At 38.8% G+C, this 12,167-nt stretch overlaps 1 non-coding gene across 1 annotated transcript; it reads left to right on the top strand.

Moving 5' to 3' along the window:
- The first annotated feature begins 11,736 nt into the window (after positions 1 to 11,736).
- Positions 11,737 to 11,809, top strand: Trnac-gca. Its single transcript has one exon. It is a non-coding gene; the product is annotated as a tRNA-Cys (tRNA).
- Positions 11,810 to 12,167: the final 358 nt, after the last annotated feature.

The raw sequence follows: 12,167 nt of genomic DNA, 5'->3' as shown, positions 1-12,167 counted from the left end.
ATCGTATCTCTGCGTTCGTAATGACACTGCTAAAATACCTAAACGCCATTATGATGATAAAAAAATTGCCTCATGTCAATGATTATATATGCAATTATAATTAATGATAAACTTGACGCCGTGTGATCACAATGAAGACATGAAAAAAAAATAATGCCATGACATGCCATTGAACCCTGGTCCTCAGGATGGGAATCTTTCCTATATATCGTACACGCTACCACTACCCCAACCGACCCATTAGAAGATATTTTAAATTTATATATATGACTTGTAAAAAGTAACGCATGAAAATTAATTAATTACAGCCTAACTAAGGCCCTAATTGAAAAAGATGGAGCAAGGTGCGTGGTCTCCCCTTGTTAGCCTTAACGTCTCGCATTTCTATGGAACGTTGAACCTGTCCTCCTTTTTCAAAAATTCAGTGACCATAAATACATCCAAGTTTGGTATACCATTTATAAATCGTTGGAATTTTCCTTCTCCCAACCAAGATAATCTTTTCTTGGACCCATCCTGGACAGCGAACCATCGCAGCAACCAGCCAGCACGGAAATAAGGCTAACATCCCATGATTCTAGTTGCGAAGGGCGAACGTTCCGGCCGGCGTGAATATACATACGCAAGGAATTAGTCTTGCAGCAAACGTCTGAAATAGGTTTATTAGTTTGACTCGGTTCTTACAAAAAAGTTTTGGCATGATAAACGGCATTGTGCCAAAATGTACCCAGCGAAAAATAAGTACCTTCATCTATTTATTAAAGATTCAATGTGCTATTCGTACCACTCTTTCCAAACTTGAAGTTGACACGTAAATGAATATTAATATATTACGCAATGATGAAGTCATTTACCCAAAAGAGAAGCAGCCACATATATATTCTGAAGATATTTTATGACAGCAAAAAACGGATACCCTCAAATTCTGTAATTTTTCTATGCAATAATAGTGGTAGAACTAAACGGCGTAAAAGCCTCCTTCTACTACTGCCTTGTGACGTCACGGCCAATATTCAACATGGACACCCGTTTTAGCGGCCTTTGAATTTTTCCATATTTCGGACGGTCATCTCGAATCAAGTATTCACTATTAGGATTTAAACTGTGGTTTTACGACATTATGTTATTCTGAACTCTAATTCAAAAAATTCTCATATAACATAACTCTTTGGTGCATTTGAAACACTAGTGTACTTCCCTATTAGCAGACGAATTCTTCGTTAACTTAGGGAGTTTCGCAATATTTTAACTTCCAACTAAGAGCAAATTGTTCTTAAGAACACTCATTCCCTCAATGTATAAATCGGGTAAACCTGTAAGCAATGTACCTATACAAATTTGTTGGAGAAGCGAGGGTAGAGCTCACCACGGACTCAGCCTCAGGCGTGTGAATATCACACATTCTGGGTAAGGGGGCCACTGGCTTTTGGTAGGATTTCAAAGCACTGCAGGAACAAGTGACTTTGTACGCAGTCACGCGCACGAGTGCAAAGTTAAATACATCAAAGGATGAAGTTCGCCATGAAAAAATATTTGACTTAGCCGGGATTCGAACCCGGATCTCCCTATTACCGGTCAGGGGTGCTACCAGTTACAACACCAAGCCATTTTGTCAGAGCGAACTTCGGGATGGGTTTCACCGAACAAGATGTTGACGTCCCAAGTCCACACTGTGGCACATGTGGCAAGGATCGTGCTTACTAAGCCACCGTCGGGGTGAAAAACCCTTATTTTGCCGCTGGTCTGCGACGACGAATTTGAAAGCACTGCAGGAACAAGTGACTTTGCACGCACTCCATCCCGAAGTTCGCTCTGAGAAAATGGCTTGGTGGTGTAACTGGTAGCACGCCTGACCGGCAATCGGGAGATCCGGGTTCGAATACCGGCTAAGTCAAATATTTTTTCATGGCGAACTTCAGCCTTTGGTGTATTTTGGTAGGATTTTCATGCCTGGGGGTCCGAAGGCTTCATCATGGGTATAAATCCGGAACTCTTCAATCAACAGCTAAGTTCACCGCTAATTATGCACTATGCTCCCTTTTCTGCAAATGCTTATCGTTATTACGCAGATTAACGATTTTTTAAACAATATTTTATGTGGGATTATCGAGTTTGACATCAGAATAAATTTCACGCCACATTACAAAAACCATACCAATTGTATTCGGGAAGGCTATTCTGGTTTCCAGCGGAACATGGCTGCATGTGTGAGGCTGATGTGCCCCGAAACGCGATTAAATTGAAATTGAAACTGAGAGAGCGATTCGAATGGCCCACGAGAGGCACAAACCGGCCAATCAGGGAAGACTCGTCGACCAAGAGTGAATATAAATATCAGACGGGCACTCCCTGAAGATGGGAACGCCATTGGTTTCAGAAACGATGGCAGTCAAGTCATAATTAACGCGGCGGGACACCCGAGCAGCCTTTCAAGATTGCACACTCCGAGAAAGTACCAGAGATTAAGATTTTTTAAACTAATAATTTTCACTAATATTTAATTACTATGACAGCCATGTTAACCAAAGACGGTTAATGGCTCGCTTCCTACCTTTTATGTCTTTCATTCTCTTGAGAACTTGGTTCAAGTTCAAAAATGGCCAAAGAAAGAAATAATTCAAGTAGGCATATGTATAATATTCAAAACCGAAATAGTTATCCTCATCGATATAATACGGATGAGATAAGACGGATGAGATTGAGTCATCCCAGTAGAAATTTATGAATAAAGAAGCAAATCGCTGTTAAAATAAAGCCGCTGTTAATACTCGAAAATGGCTATTCGGGCTTCCTGCCGGGTGGTGTCCCTCCATTCTGCCGACGTTTCGGAGCACGAGTCGGGTTCCATCCTCAGGGCTAATGGTGAGTGAATGGAGGAAGACCACCCGGCTGGAAGCCCGAATGGTCTTTTTCGAATACATTCGCCGGGAAAGCATCAGATTTCACTTCCGCTGTTAATATAACAAAGATCGGAGAGATAGTGGGGTAGCAAGGAAAGGAGGGTATACTGAAGGATGAAGAGGTTTACACATGAGAACCAAATGTTCACCATAGATAAACGTAAATCGAGTTGAAAACATGCATGTAATAATTCTACTAATTTAATATTTAAACCCAATTCCTCAAAAACATAAAAAAATGAGCATTTCTGGTGATGAGCGATATATCACTGTGATTGAATCACCGTCACTGAAAAGTACCAGTCACTGTAGGTGACTTAATACTATAAATAACTGTGATTGGATCACTGGATTCGGTGAAGATAACACAGGCTGCTATAGAGCGTTCCACATTTAGTTGACAGTACGGGCCTTATGGATAACAGTGTTGCCAAACCTCCGCTCCGCCGGCAGGCATCCTAACAGCGTATGCAACCACACATAATAGAGCGCCAAAATGGTTTAGTTCAAAAAGGAGTTAGGGATCACACGAAAGACGACGTAAATTAAGGAATTTTTTAGCGTAAATTACAATACCTTTGCTGCAATATAAAGGTAAAAGTCTTTTGTTATTTCATGTACGTATTTATTCAATGCACAAGCTGAATAATGAATAATCTGTAATGTAATTAATAACAATAAATTGAAGGATAATAAAAATTATAGACGCTCCTGAATGAGGCAAATTTTCTATTCCTTCCATATTATGCAATATTTTTTGGTTCTAGCTAGTATTACATGAAAGGCGACGTTGTATAAGACATCATCAATCTTTAATTTTTCAAAATTTTCCCGTACTTGGTTTATTGTAAATTAAAGATCTCTCTTCAAAGCTAATTTCCTTAATGTTCTCTTTCCTCCACCTTGTAGTAGGCAAGGATTCCAATTTCCTTGAGTAACAAGAGGCATTATCTAGTCCGAAGGATCAATTATAGTGGTAGATAATGCAAGTTTGCAAGAAGTGAGTGCTCAAACCATCTCTCGTAACACTCGCCACCCACTTCTTCATGCTCATCCATTGAGTTCTTTTTGTACAGAAACACATGCGATGCTCCTTTTATGAACCCATTTTCCGTTCCTGCGTGTATAATTGCAAATCGTCCTCCTCGGGAAGTGGGGGCCGAGCCCAGTATTAAGGCCAGCAAGGAAAGCTTGACGCGGTTTTTCTAATTGTTTGTTTCGCAAACTAATGTTCACTATTTGTCCAACATTAATCCACTTTCGCCTGTATATACACTCGTCCTGTGCTCGCGACGATATTTTTTTAGCTACCTTAGATAATTAATTGTGCCACCAACTAATAATATCATCCCTTTCGATAAGGATGATTCTTTTCCCCCTGCGTTCGTACACGAAGCCTATGTCCAAAAGAAGACGATATAGTGTGGTCCTTTTGTAATCTGGGAGAATACTATCCATATTCACCGGGTTTCAGATGGATTTTAAAGTCGGAGGAATAATTTTCACGAAGGATTCATGTACCTTCCTTCTAATTCCCGATCTCAACAAACCGTCGAAAATCACTGCCCTCGTATTTTTGTAAGGCTGTCTAATTTCTTTAGTTTTTGAATGAGTTACCAATGGACCACGGGAGCTTTCCTTTCTCATTCTGTAAACAGTGGACTCCGAGCACCCAGTAGCGATCGAAGTTTCTCGGCAGGCCTCACTAATGCTGAGAGATATCCTATGTACGAGAAGACTTTGAGCACCAACCGTCTTTCGCGGCTTATCAGCTTCTCACCTTTTCTCCTCTTCTTTGTATCGGACATATTGATTGGGCGTGTTACAGCAAAGATAAGTGTAAAACACACTTCACAATTCTCAAATTTAGCAGACCACACAACACTTGTTCACTCCAAAAATATGCAATGACAAACGGAACGCCTTCGTAAATTCTTCCCTCGGCCCCTTCGGCCTGGGTCGCTTTTGGGGCAGGTTTTATGGTACCCTATGAAAGGAACTCAGAAAAAACCCAAGCCCCCTTTTGTAAATGCGTGCACTGGATGGGGTAGTGTTTGGTACAGATTATGAGATATTCTTTTTCTTGGTTTCCACGATGTGACCTAAACACCCAAGGCGAAAGAGTCTTACTTCCAAGCCGCTTGCTTACTTTCGTGAATTAATGTATTCAGATAAAAACACTGCTGTTACGACGTACGAGTAGGTATTCTCTGTTTAGGATATCAAACGAACAGATAAATACATTTCATAGTATGCATTGACAAAAAAATCCTTTTCCGCCCGAGAATTTTTCCTCTGCGCGCAAGAAAAAGCAAGAAGCCCGGCCCAACGGCACCGTAATATTTTTTCTTAAGATAAAAACATTGTAACTCGCTTCAGAATTGATGTAAGTTAATGATTTTTTCACCAAAAATAACCTTACAGTTTTCTTCACATTTGATACGCAGCATATAGGGACCTACGACGTAAGAAACGTAAGTTAGTAGGCGACTACTTTTTACCTTGCAAAAATCAAAATTTTCTTGTCCTAAAGTGTGTTACGTCGGCATAACAACATTAAAACTTAATATTTGTGCAATTGGTGAAGACTTTCAAGAAAAACATAGTGTGAAGAATTTTTTTGCATAAAATTCAATGCAATACAGACAACGGTCAGGTAGAAATTGCGAGAAAAAGATAAAGTAAAAAAATACACGTTTCTAACGGAAATTTACGGAAATGTTTTTTATAGCTTTTGTTATAATTTTTATCGAAAAACTATTGGCACCAATGAATGCAGCACCTTTTTCTACATTAGAATGCAATTTTGAATAAGTGCAAAACGCAACATTAATTTTCGTGCTGTTGTTGACAACACCGCGCTCCTGGCCTTATGGAGATTAACATGGGAAACGATTCTCCATAAGAGCCCATACTGTCAACTAAATGTGGAACGCTCTATACCAAGTGATAAGCAATGTATCGCTGTGATTGAAGAGAAGTAGCCGATCATTGCCAATGACTACTACTAACTACTCGAAATCACTGCCACTGTGAATACGGTGAATATAGCTCCGGCTGCTACCACTGCTACCAACAGTATAATAAAGGATGTCTCATTCATATTTTATGATGATTATATGCATTTTTAGGAAACATACAGCTAATGGTTTGAATCATGGTGGTTAGAATACAAAATGTTAAAAAAATGCCGACGGAATTTTTAATGACTGCTACTTATCATTTACTTTACCATATCAAATTTATTTAATTATCGTAATATAAACTCAGAATCAAAACTACTCCCTCAAAAAAATATTTTGCCTAATTTTTCCAATTTTCAATAAATTTTTTCTTTCCTTTTGCGGGGAGAACATTCATTGGAATTGGACGAAGAAGTAGGAATGGCAGCGCCACAAATCACCGCTTACTTTTAAAAGTGATTCTCCTCAATGATCGTAACCGTGGTTGGGATTCACCGTTAGGCCCAGCGCACACGGTGTGACTGTTTTACAACTGCCGTTGCAAACCAGTTGCGCGCGCAACTGTTTTGTGACCTCGACAATGTATTTGAGTGTGGAGGCGCACACGACGCGACTGGTTTTTCACTATCTCAAAACAGTCCGAAACCAGTCACATGCAACCGTGGGCCCGCGGTTGCAGTTGCGTTGCAGACTTCAGTTGCACGAGACTACGTGGTGTTTTGGTGGTATTTTGACGGCCGTATAGTTCCGATCTCAAAATGAATGATCAACTCAACATAGTGAACTCAACATGAGGCTCGTTGGAGCATTAGAGAAGCATGAAGTCCTGAACAAGTACAAACTATTTAACGTCTTTGGTATTGATAACACAGGTCAACAGTGGTTTTGGTGCCGGAGGTTTTAAAGCTGATTCCAAGTATAATTCGGGTGCTGAATCCAAATATGATATTTGTTTTTTCCTATCACCTCTAGTTTTCCAGATACAGATAGATATGTTGTTACTTACGTAAAAAAATGTTCAATATGATGATATTACATAAATGATAAAACCCACAAAATATAAAGACTTGATTAATTTATAGGAATGTTATAACCCCTACAATAACAATAGTTTTACAATACGATTGAATACAATTAGTAACATTTTTTACTGAAATAAAACACTTGAAAGAAAAAAAAGACGTAAAAACGTCACTCAACACTTCAGAAGCTTCTTTTGCGCAATTTTCTTGCGTGCACTTTGTTAATACAGTCTCGTTTTAAGCACCAGTAGTAATCTGCCATCATATCGTTATCCCATCTTCCTTTGTTAGCGATCTTACATTGTTTTGATTTCCTGGTGAAATCTTTCGCCTTGTTTTTCACTTGTGTCGCCTAAATTTTCAGGAAAACAGTCTAAGTGACTGTGTATAGTGACCGTTTATGCTAATATTGCATCCAAGTGGTTTAAAGTTGGAGATCATATTGTTTACCAGCTCAATATAATTTATCTCGCTTGTGATTTCCCAGAAAAAATTTTATTACCTAAAAAAATGAAAGCCAACTGTTTTTTTCAATCTCATTCAATGGCTTGACAAAAGCAGGATCCTTTGTAAGTTGTCTGATTTGTGGCCCATCAAAACTACCAGCTTTAAGTTTTTCTATACTTATCTGCGGCATTTTTATTCTAAAGTAGCCGAAGCATGGTCCATCCTTGTCAAGAACCTTTACAAATTGCTTCATTAACAATAAGCCTAGTTTAACATGAAGGGGCGGTAAGGTGATTTTCTCCCGTTCACCAAAGACTCAGCAATAATGTTTTTACCCAATAATTAAGTTTTCTCTCTTTGACCACTCCTTCTTAATCAAGTGGTTTGTCTGTCCCTGCTAGCACAGAGGAACCAGAAACAAGGATATTTTGTGTTGCTAAATTGCTGCCCAAGAAGAAAGTTCACCAATTTTAAATCTACACAAATCACCTAGCGATGTCCCTAGTTTTTTATCTTCTGTAAGGCCAATACTATTGTATCATATTCTTCTCTCATTTCAGTTGAATGTGCGATTGGTATTGAGCCAAACTTGTTAACATTGTGAAGAACACATTTTAAACTACGCTTGGAGCTATCAATGAACAAACGCCAATCACTAGCTTCATATTTCGGTAGTCCCATTCCTTTCAGAAGACCTCTAACGTCTAAACAAAATGCCGTATCTAAAAAAGTAGAGCTGTTACATAAAAACGGATGTCATATTTGGATTCAGCACCTCTAATATTGTTAATATCAGCTCAAAAACTCCAGGCACCAAAAAAAAAGTTTTTTTTTGTTGGCCTGTGTAATAGTTCACAGCGTCTTCTTCGCCTGACTCTGTGATAGTAAGCGCTGACGGCCAAGGCAAGGGCTAAAAAACAACACGTACCGCACTAAATAAACACTCCACTGATTGCACAATGGACGAAACTGATTTACAACCAACCCTTTGTCATTACACAGTGAGCGGACAGAAGTTTTGTTTCAGTTGCAAACTGGTGGCAGAAGCAACTGATTCCGAACTGTGGTCTCATAACAGTCGCTCCGTGTGCGCTGGGTCTTACTGATGAGTAGCATTCACAGTTAACGAAGTCATTGGTAAATCAGTTCCGGTCATTACTCAACCGCTTTATCAAGCTGGTATTGCTCCTTCTCTATATGTAACCATTTATGATGTTTTCTACATAGTGCTGCAAATTATATCCAGCTCATAATAAATTTCTCTCGGTTATCTATTTGTTCTGTTTCTCCAAACTCTTTCTTGAATAAACAGTTTCAAATATTTTCCTTAGAACTTAGTCTTCAAAGGTATTGAGCATCATTTTACTAACACTATTTTTTTATTTTAAATTAAGCGACCAGAGTACCTTTAACCTTCCTTATCCCCTTTTCTGGCCTGCGTTTCAAACGCCATCTCCCCTTTTGTTTCTTAACTACGGAAACTGTACTAAGATTAATAGATCTGAATTGATGCCTGAGGATGGTATTATTCATGGAGACCCGGGACGCTATTCAATTAAAAAAGTGAAATTAGTAAAAGCTATCACAAAACTGATAATGAAACTCGCTAAGGCAAGCGAAACGGGGCATAAGCCCCTACACAATTTTTCTACGTGGAATTGCTCATGTGAAATAAGGCATGAAAATTTTGACTTTATAAAAATTACATTTCCCATCTTATCTTTCTCCTCTTTTCGTTTTAGCTCATTCCTTTTCTTTTCCACTTTGTCTTTTTCACTTCTGCTTCTTTTGCTTGCAAATTTTAGTTTATTCAATTTTTCAATATCCTTTGATGTAAAAAATATTGTTCACATAGAAAAAAGACATACTTAACCTTAAGTTGTAAAAACTATGCATTGAAAATTTCCTACCTTATCATTCTCAACTTTTAGTATTAACGCCTTTGTAATATTTCCACTTTTTTTTCACTTCTGCATCTTTTGCTTGCATGGTAAATTTGTTATTATAATTATCAGTCAACCGCTCTCCTTTTATTGATCGCAACACCAACATCAGATTTGGTGGCCATTTTTTGCGTTAGAATCGATATTTAATTTTAAATTAAAATATGGATAGGAAATAGAAAATTAAATGTTTTGACAATTTTTCCTCCGATGACTTTGTATCGTATCTCGTATAGTTCATCCCAAAAATTTGTGTCATTGAGCGGTCGGAAGAGAGGGTATTAGTATACTAGCAGGCCACCTGGCGCTGGCAAGGGAGGAAAGTGGGACAATAGGAACTTGGAATTCAAGGTCAAATTGATTTGGTCATGTTTTTTCCCATAGAGTTTATTTTACTATAGGTGGCTCCACTAGGAAAGAGTTGCCTCATTTCTGTGAAACCCGTCTCCACGCAAAAATTCACACTCCAACGTCACAAGTGGCGCAAGGACTGGTAGGTGTCAATGTATTTTACTTTGAATTCCCTTCAGAACTCCATTTACATACATAATATCGTGGTCCAATGGCTACGGTGTGCCACTTCTACACTTATGTTCAAAGATCGAGTCTCGTCAGTGGTACTTTGATAAAATATTTATTTCCACTTTTTCTTTTACAGAACCCTGCTTTTCACAATTATTTGCACAAGTTTTGCTTTTTCCCAGCTAGGAATTTTTGTAGTACTCATACGATATAAGATGTTTTCCCAATTTTTCCCTTTGAATTATTTTATTTCCTCGTCGCAAAACGACATATTTTTAAGATACAAATGTACTTGGATTCCTTTTATATCTCAATACGGTATTGTGGACTCTTACAATTCAAGCCTAGCTTTCGAATCGTTGGGAAAGAATAGTTGAAATCCAGAAAGAGCTAGCCAGGGAGGGAATGGGTTCTTCCTCCGGAGTTTGGGACGGTCAACCATCTATTAACTTAGCAAGATGCCACTTATCTATCAAAGAGGCTTCAGATATGCGTCTTGTTGGTAAATTTTGCTTCTTCCATCCCGAGAATTATGAATTTTAATCTTCAAAGAATAAAGCTTTTCCGATTATGTTTTTCAACTAACAACGAAATTCGAATCGAACGCTAGGTATCAATGTTAAGAATATGTCCACAATATCATATTGCAACACAAAAGGATACCAAATACATGAGAATCATAATAATGCGTCGTGTTGCGACACGAAAATGAAATGATTCAAAGGAGGCTTTCGTGTGAAAAAAGGGAAAACATCATTCGTCGCTAAGATATAAAACATTTCCTGGGCACAGAATTAAAATTTTCAGCAAAAATTATGAATATAATTGTGAATAGCAGGTTTGAAAAAGAAAAAGTGGAAGGAAATCATGAAGGAAAATTACCACGGATGGGGATCGAACAAGGAACTTCAGAACGGTATTTCAGTACCGTAACCACTGCACCATATTTACGAGATCTTAACCTGCTGCTAACCAAGTATTAACTGCGTTATTTTAACTATTATACATGAATGGGTTGGAAGCCAAGGGGTACAAGTGATTTTTGTCTCAACACAGTTAGGTAAAGTAAATTGTCAGAATAAATGCACAAAAACCTGGTTGCCAAGGGATACGAGTGAGTCTCTGTTCTGTGCTGACATCGAGAGGAAAACCAAATGCATTACTAAGCATCTAATTGATATCGTTTGTTTTCTATACCTAATTTCTGTACTTAACTCTGTATAGAAAAGAGATATCACTTGTATTCCTTGGCTTCCAAGCCACTCATATGAAATTGAGCCTAATATTATTTGGCTGAGCGTGAGTTTGAGCAATAAACGATCACATTCTAAGCATAGTGTATCTCTTGCCAGCTAATGCGTATGTTGACAAACACTCTAGCGACCGGAGCGCTGCTATATGTTTCGACCGGTGGGAAACCAAGGAGCCATGGGAGTGGAGATCCTGTGTAGAGCATATATGGTTTTTCCTTGGAGCGTATCAAGAGGTTTGCCTACCCGGCAGGATTTCCAACTATAGAAGTTGTATGACGTGACGTAACAAACGCTAATGAGAAAACGACGCAAAGGACGCATCGGAGTCAACCGAAAGTAGCACTACGGGGTTCATGCGCATGAGATGCACGTATGTACTAACTTTGGTTGCAATCCGTGCTTTCATATGGTTACGCATAGCGGACAAACAAGCAGACATCCTCTTTTATATCTATGGTTCGTTTCCTCTTGTTGGAATCAGCGGTCCCCGCAACGCATGTGCTATATCTATCGTACTGTTTGTGTGATTTTGACCATCTTTAATTCCATTTCTTCTTCTGTGTGCGTTGAATTCTTCGTTCGTGGCGGGACCTACGCCCAGAGCCATCTCTTGGCCAACTCATAGGGCTAAATCTTGGGGGAATTGGTTGCATAAATCCCCGCCGAAAACACTGGAGATCAGATTAGCCTGGATAGCTCGGTGGTCTGAGCATCTGCCCGCAAAGTAGAAGGTCCGTGGTTCAATTCCCGGTCCAGGTGGAATTTTTCCATGTGTTTTCATTCAATCTCCACGCCACACTGTGTCATCGTTCTGTATTTATGTTTCTGTCTCTTTGTTTCAATTTCTATTATCTGTTATCATGATACATAGACATACAGTATGGTTTAATTAATTAAAGTATTCTACCGATTAAGGTAGGTTTAAAAGAAGTACTTTAGAGGTATTTTGCTTATATTTAGAGGTATATTCCTTCAAGCACTTCCCTCTTCAATTCAGATTAAGGCCTTCCCCCCTTTCATCCTACCTAAAATCATATTCTCTTCCTTCTCCTCCCCCGTTCACCTAACATCCTATCCTCTAACACTGTTTTCAACTTTCCCTCCCTGCTAAGTACCC

This window comes from Ischnura elegans, chromosome 11 (genome assembly GCF_921293095.1).
Source record: "Ischnura elegans chromosome 11, ioIscEleg1.1, whole genome shotgun sequence".
In the NCBI taxonomy this organism is placed as follows: Eukaryota; Metazoa; Arthropoda; class Insecta; order Odonata; family Coenagrionidae; genus Ischnura; species Ischnura elegans.
Note: the sequence above shows the minus strand (reverse complement) of the source record. Positions and strands in the feature narration are given on the sequence as shown.